The sequence below is a fragment of the Lactuca sativa genome, chromosome 7 (assembly GCF_002870075.4).
Source record: "Lactuca sativa cultivar Salinas chromosome 7, Lsat_Salinas_v11, whole genome shotgun sequence".
NCBI lineage: Eukaryota > Viridiplantae > Streptophyta > Magnoliopsida > Asterales > Asteraceae > Lactuca > Lactuca sativa.
Genome location: NC_056629.2, coordinates 150,569,124 through 150,577,411, shown reverse-complemented (window position 1 = coordinate 150,577,411; position 8,288 = coordinate 150,569,124).

Below are 8,288 nucleotides of genomic sequence, written 5' to 3'. Positions count from 1 at the left end.
GTTCACTAAGAATGTACCTAATCATAGGTACAAACATTTAAGCAGAAAACATATACAATCAATAAGATAAAGGATGGAAACATACCAGCAACCACATCCGGTGCTGTCCTGGCCTCCTCAGTTGTAAGCTGGAAGGCGCGTCCCCAAGCCTTCGAAGGCTTTGCTCTACCCTGACCCCCGTCAGTAACCCTTAATGTAGCCAACACTGGAGCTTGCGCCGGTCTGGCACCGAGTTGTTGACAATTGGTCTTCATGTGACCAACCTGATCGCAGTGATAGCAGATCCTCATATCCTGAATCGGGGCTGGCTGGTGGCAATCCCTTGCAAGGTGCCCCTCCTTTCCGCATTTTTGGCACACACTATATGATCTACAAAACTCCCAAATGCCCTTCCCTCACTTCTCACAAGTATGGCCGTGCTAGCCCCCAGATATAGAATCAACGATCTTGGGCTGCTATGGTATAGGCTGTAACTGCGTCGGGGACTGCCTCTGCTCCTACAACTTTAACTTAATCTCCATCTCATGCCGTCTAGCGCCCTCTTGTAACTCCAATAGTGTATCAAAATGTTGGGTAGCAACAAACTATCGAATGTCGGTCTTGAGCATGCTCAGATAACATGTTATCTGAGCCTGCTCGGAAGCAAACTCCGGGCAGAACATCGCCAAAGAAATCTGAGATATTAGAGAAATCTACATGAAAGCAAGTAATTTTGACAATCCCAAAATTACAAATATGTTCGCAAAGAAAAATCTTCCAATCAAAATGCGAAAGCTCGTTCGCATGTGAATCCCAATAAATGTTCATACTGTCATTCTTGCAATCCACAAAAACCCAAAAAGAACTTTGTTCAAAAACCTTTTCTTTCAAAGAAGCCCATTGAGAAACCAAAATCTCATCATTCTCATCCCACAAAAGCTTCGTTCAAAGATGTCAAAGGAAAGGGAAAGTTAGTCTCGGATTCTGAAGGTCAAACCAAGAAATCGACTACTTACTCAAAGAAAATTGAGAAAGAATTCATCAAGAATCAAATCAAATATAAACAAAAACAATATGATTCAAAAGAAACAAAAATGAAAAATAATAAAGTAAAAGTTTTCACAATAACTAAGAAAGATGAAACCACATTAGTTAAACGAAATTATACTGTTGATCTTGCTATTACTTTTCCTCTTTCTGTAAAAGGCTCACAAGGACACAAGCAACTTTGGGTTCCTAAATCTGCTTAATTTTTGTAGGTTATACGTGGCGTGCAATTTGAGACTGAATGGTACATCGATAGTGGCTGCTCACGTCCCATGACTGGGAGGAAGGAGGAGTTGCGAGCGTTTCGAGCTCTCAGAGACGGTGGAAATGTTAAGTATGGAAACAACTCGTTTGGAAAGATCAAAGGCTATGGGATGATCACGAATGAAGATTTTTCAATTCGTAAGGTGGCATATGTGGAAGGTTTACAACACAACCTAATTAGCATTTCACAATTGGTTGTAGGACGGGCTTCAAAGTATCCTTTGACGATGAAGGATCTGAGATAATAAAAAAGAAAACGAAAGTAGTTCTCTTAAAGTCGTAGCGAAAAGGAGAAATGTATCCTTTGAATCTGAACCCAATATAAGGGAAGCCTGCAATATGCTTGCTTACGAAAGCTCACTTTGATGATAGCTGGCTATGACATAGAAGACTTTCACACCTCAACTTTAAAGACATCAACAAGCTTGTTCTTGGTGATCAGGTGTGAGGTCTTCCTCTCTTGAAGTATGATAAGGATCATTTGTGTGCAGCCTGTGAGATGGGGAAGCAAAGCAGAAAGAGTCATCCAACTATTGTAAACACGAAAGTCATTGAACCATTGGAACTTCTACATATCGACCTTTATGGATCTTCTGCAATTGAAAGTGTTGGTGGCAGTAAGTACATTCTTGTAATAGTTGATGATTTTTCATGTTTTACTTGGGTAATTTTTTTAAACAGAAATATGAAGCTACTTCTAAACTCAAGGATTTTATAAAGCAAATTGAGCTTCAACTGCAAAAGCTGGTTCGCAATGTTCGCAACAACAATGGGATGGAATTCAAAAAACCAAGCGTTTGAAGAATTTCTTGCTGAAAAGGGAGTCTCACACAAATTTTCTCTTCCTTACACTCCACAACAGAATGGTGTAGTTGAAAGGCAAAACCGCTCTTTGTGTGAAGCTGCACGAACTATGCTCACTTTCGCATGTCTACCTTTATATTTATGGGCGGATGCTATTGCAACTGCTTGTTTCACCAAAAATAGATCTATCCCGAATAAGCGATTCTTTATTACTCCCTATGAAATCGTAAATAATCGTAAACCTAATGTTAAGTTTTTCCATGTATTTGGTTCCAGGTGTTTCATTTTCAATTCCAAGGAACAACGAAATATATTCGATGCGAAAGCTGACGAGGGAATATTTTTGGGATATTCACTGACCTCCAAGGCATATAGGGTTCTCAACAAACATTCAAAGAAGATGGAAGAAACCTAGTATGTTACATTTGATGACAACTACTTGAAGAGGATTCAGTCGAATCAGAGTCAATCAGAGGAAATCTTTCCTAAGCCAAGTCCAGTCACTCTTCTAATCTCCAATTTGCATGACGAATTCATGCTACTCTTTGATGAGCTAGAGAAGGCTATCACATCTAAAGCGAACGCAATTGAAAACAAAGAAGATGAATTGAAGAAGATAATTGATGATGTTGCGAAAGACATGCACAATCAGCCATCAACTGCAAACGTGCCTAAAGACACAAGTACTACATTCCAGGGGGAGAATTTTGATTCCAATTCAATTCCTCATGTGGAGCAATCTACACCACAGGATATGAACATTCCATCACAGGGGGAGGGTTACACTTCGTCTCTATCCTTTGACCCACCCTCTGATACAAACGACTCACCTCCCATAATGATTCACGAACCTCCATTCGCAGGAGATACTTCAGTTCTTTAAGAAGAGAATCTCTCGTTATTCGAGGGGGAGAATAAGAATGAAAATGATGATTCTGACGTTCAATCAAAATTCGAAGAAGTAAACGCTGAATTGGATCCCTCTTATGATCCAAATTATCCTTAACTAGCCAAATGGACCAGAGATCACCGGAAAACCTAAGTTATTGGTGAATCTTCTGCAATTGTTCTCACGAGATCTCAGAGAAAAGTGAAACAAACTGCATTATTCTCTAAAGTGGAATTTTGTATTTTTAACTCATTTGTTTCCCAAGTAGAACCCCAAAATGGTTAATGTTTCTCTCGATCATTTTGATTGGGTGCAAACGATGCAAGATGAACTCAACGAGTTAGAACTAAACAAAGTTTGCAGGTTAATTCCAAGTCCACCAGATACATCGGTTGTAGGTTTAAAGTGGGTGTTTCGCAACAAAATGGATAAAGAAGGGAATGTTATAAGAAACAAGGTGAGACTCATGGTTAAGGGGTATTGTCAGAAAGAAGGCATCGACTATGAAGAAACCTTTGCACCCGTTGCAAGGTTGGAATCTGTTCGCATTTTCTTGGCATACGTAGCGCACAAGAACTTCGAGGTGTTTCAGATGGACGTTAAATGTGGTTTCTTAAATGGAGAATTAGAATAGACTTTATATGTGGAACAACCACTTGGGTTCGTAAATGAGAAGTATCCTAATCACTGCTAGATCTTAGACAAGGCAGTCTATGGTCTGAAGCAAGCTCCAAGAGCCTGGTATGATACTCTCGCTTATTTCGTTAAAATGTCCAAATTTAAAAAGGGTTTGATTGACCCAACGTTTCGCAAGAAAGAGGGTGACCACTTGATGATCATCCAAATTTATGTTGATGACATCATCTTCGGTTCTATGAATCCCAGATTAACAGCTGAATTCCAAAAGTTGATGGAAACTGAATTTGAGATAAGCTTCATGGGTCCAATTAACTTTTTCCTTGGATTGAATATAAGACAGGGACCAGAAGGCATTTTCATAAATCAGGAAGCATATACGAAGACCTTACTAGATAAGTTTGGCATGGTGGGAGACTCTAATGCGAAGGTTCCAATGGCATTCAGAACGAAACTGACACCAACTCTAGAAAAACCAGCTACTGATATGACCATTTATCGTCAAGTGATAGGATCATTGATGTATCTAACAGCTAGTAAACCAGATATTATTTTTTCCGTTTGCTATTGTGCTAGGTTCCAAGAAAATCCTCGCGAACCTCATATGGTGGCCGTCAAGAATATTTTCAGATGGTTGAAACAAACCTCATTACTTGGCATATTGTACCCTGTGAAACCAGGCTTCTTCATACAAGCGTTTTCGGATGCTGACCTTAGGGGATGTGGATTAGATACAAAAAGCACAACTAGAGGATGCCAATTTATCAATGGCAAACTTGTCACTTGGCAATCCAAGAAGCAAACGTATGTATCCTTGTCAACAGCTGAAGCTGAATATATAGTTGTTGCCTCATGTACATCTCAAGTCATTTGGATTCAAAGTTAGCTTTGTGACTATGCCTTAAGCATGAAACGAATCCCACTATATTGTGACTCTGAAAGTGCCATTTGCATTTGTCACAACCCAGTGCGACACTCAAAGACGAAACACATAGCACTAAGGCATCATTTCATTAAGGATCATGTGGAAGACGGGAACGTTGAAATTCATTTCGTGAGATCCTTTGATCAGTTGGTTGGCATATTCACAAAGCCTTGCCTAAAACAATATTTAATAGAATTATTCAAGGCCTAGGAATGATGGAAGCTGAATCTGTTCCAAAACCACTTTCACACACATAATGATTACACTGTGAATTGGTGCGAATGTTTGCAGTAGTTCGTAGTCCACTATTCATTCGAAGTCTACTTTAATACTACGAATTGGTGCGAACGCTTGCAGTAGTTCGCAATCAAATGTTCATTCGTGGTTCAAATTTTCCAATATCCTTTTGTACATTATGTATATTATTTCTTATCCTTCTTTCATCTATCAATCTTTTCTGTTTTTATTTCTATTTCAGAAAATCTCAAAATATAAAAATATTGTGTGTGTTTATTTTTATTTCGTTTATTTTCACAAATCTCAAAAACACCAAAAATATCTTAAGAAGATCTTGGAAGCACAGATTCATATCATATCTAAATTCGTTTGATAGGGCAGGTATAAGTTTCTTTATCTATGTATTAGCTAAATTCACATTAGTCATGAGCTACCTTACTCTTCTCACTTTCACATAGCAGAGGTACATTCGCTTCTCTAGAACCACCTTCACAATTCTCCATTGCCTTCGTACTCATAAATGTAACCCTTGAGACTCTCAGCTACACCACTAAGGTTTATGGTCACACAACTTCTATGTTAATGATCTTAGCTTCGTTCACCACGAACTACGTGAAACCCAAAGTCCAACACACTTACATTAATTGATGGCGAACAATTAAATGTTCAAGTTTTTCACCATGGAATTAACGAAAGCCATTTTTATGGTTTGTACCAAGAAATCTCTTTTTTCTTTTGCGAGATCTTAATGATTTGTTCTTATCCCAATACACTTCTTCCCATAAGATCCATTTTTTTTTTAGATTTCAAGATTTAATCTTGTCACCAACATAATTCCAAACATAGTCGTTTAACTGACTACACTAGTCACACGAGTACTTCATCCAACATTCGTACTTATATCAAGTTCGTTGTTTGGTTAGAGATTTAGCCACCCATTAAGCCTAATTAAATGATGTCTTTCAATGTTTCTCATCAAACACTTGATCGTATTTCAACGGGAAACCACACAGACACTTCTTAGTCTCTCTTGACTTTGAAGGAAGAGATCTTTGCCCCGGATCCACAGTTTCGTGTCTTTATTTATACCTCACAAAATCTCAGTAAAAATATTGTTTTATTTCTTTATCTTTGACACTCTTGCACGAAGATCCTAGTGATTTTCAAAAAGTCAAGTTCGTTGTACTTATGTTTATTTTCAAGTTCGCAATTCAATCAATGAAGTTCGTTTCGATGCAAGACAAATGAAATCACTCTCAATGCGAAAGGGAAAAGCTGATGCAGCAATTCATTGTCGATAAGAATTCAAATGGGTGCATGAAATTTTTGAATCGACAGCTACTTTACCGCCGCATGACGTATGGGACTGACATCTGTAGTTGTCAAGTCACACTTTTTCAGGTGACGTTCCAGTAACTGATGCATTCTCTCTTTGGATTTTTCTCACAAATCAAATGGTATATAAGGATTTTGACGACTCTCTATTCATTACCACTCACAAAATCCTCTCAAAATCTCTGGCGATCAAAGCACTCCTCTATTCATCTTCTTCTTTCAAAAAGCTTCAACAATGGTGGGTTCCTCTGAAAGCATCTCTGCTCAAGATCAAACTACACACTCTTCTGTTCTGGCAGTCAAACAACATCAGGACTTGGTGATTGATCTCGACCCAGTAAAGTATGATAGCTTCATGCTTCCTATGATTGAATGCCTCAAGTATTCTCCACTAAAAATCACACTATCCAGAATAGAGAATGTTCCGCTCTCGATCTTGTCTAAAGCTTATTCTTCTACAAACTATATTAAGGAAGAACAGAGGATCACGTTTGAGATCCACAATTGTAAAACTTCCATCACTAAATCTCGATTATGTTCTCTCATACAGCTTCCTCAAACTGATGACACGATCAACCCTGAGTCGGTATCTAGTGTCGTTCTTCTCGAAATGTTCTATCAAATGGTTTACAAAGAAACCCTAACTGCCGTTTCAAAGCTCAGGAAACCAAATCCGCCTCCTTAGTGGAATGGTCTTTTCACCTTATTGTTTAAGGGTTTTTCTAAAAAAGAAACCGGATCGGATTGTGCAAGCAAGTTGTTCATGGCGATTCTCTATGGTCTCTTGTCACAACTAGGAAATTCGATGCCTTGTAAACATTTAACAATGATAACAAATATGAACAAACAATGTGAAAGCATGTAGGATGCTTATTCAATAACAAAAGAATTTCAATCAAACGCTTCATACAAGCACTGCAAATAGTCATCAAATAATTAGAAACCCTAGAAATCCTTGTTTAAGTCCATTTTGGACTAGGATTTCCTTATTGGGCCCAATGGACCAATAAGCTTCCAATTTGACTACTTTGGGCTTAGAACTCTTAAATGGGCTCTAATTGGACCCACTTCCATTTATTTTAAAATTTTGGGCCATATTGGGCCTAGAATGAAATAAAATACCTAAATGGACCTTATTGGGCCATAACTAACCTAATTTAGCCCTAATAGGTCATAAAAATCATATTTATATTTAATTGGGCCAAAAATCACTCAACTTAACCATAAAATAGACTTAAGCATTCAAGGCCCAAATATTCTTTTCTTCCCTCTCCATTCTCGGCCCAAGTCCAACCCAAGAAGAGGAGTTGACTCTTGGATGCCACCTCACTTTTACACATAGGACTTCTATGCTTATAACTCATATTCCCATGCAACCATCTCATCAAAGTCTCTCTTCCTCTCTCTCTTTCTTGCTCTCGGCCGAATCCAAACACACACACCCACACTTTACTCAAAAATCCTCTGAAGAAAACTCTCTCCACTCCTCTCCGTACTTTCAAGATTTAAGGGCTTTGCAAGGAGGATTCTTCACAAAAATCATCATCTTAGGTAAGTTGATGCTTGGATCCACACTCTAGACTCTTTGTTCTATCAAAAATCTCTTCTTAACTCATATGAATTCATGATCTTGCATCTTAGAACCCTCTAAGTTCGAGATCCATCCAAGAAACTTGCTAGGGCCACAAATAGCAACAAACTCTTCTCTTTTCTTCTTCAAATAGAAACCAACAAGCAAAGGTGAGCTTTATACCCCTTTCTTTTTGGTTTTTATGAGTTTTATGGGGGAGAATACAAGAAAATGTGTAGATCTATGTGTTGATGTATGCTATGTGTGATTTGATGCATGTATGTGTGTGATTTCATGTGTTTTGTGATGAATATGTTACCAAAAAGGGTGTAAACCCGAGATCTAAGACGTGAGAAAGGAAACAAACATAACTTAAGCTATCTTACACTAAACAAGTCAAGAATAATAGCTTATAAGGTCATGATGAACAAATTCTAACATAAAACCCATTTTTGGGCTTAAATTGTCAAAAATACAAACTTGGGGTAAAAATCAACAAGTCACGGTTTCTTGAAGGTTAAAAGGGTCAAAACAGTTTCTATAAATACTTTTCTGAACATTAGGAATTTCAAGGGACTTAAAATGAATTTTTTTAGCCTAAT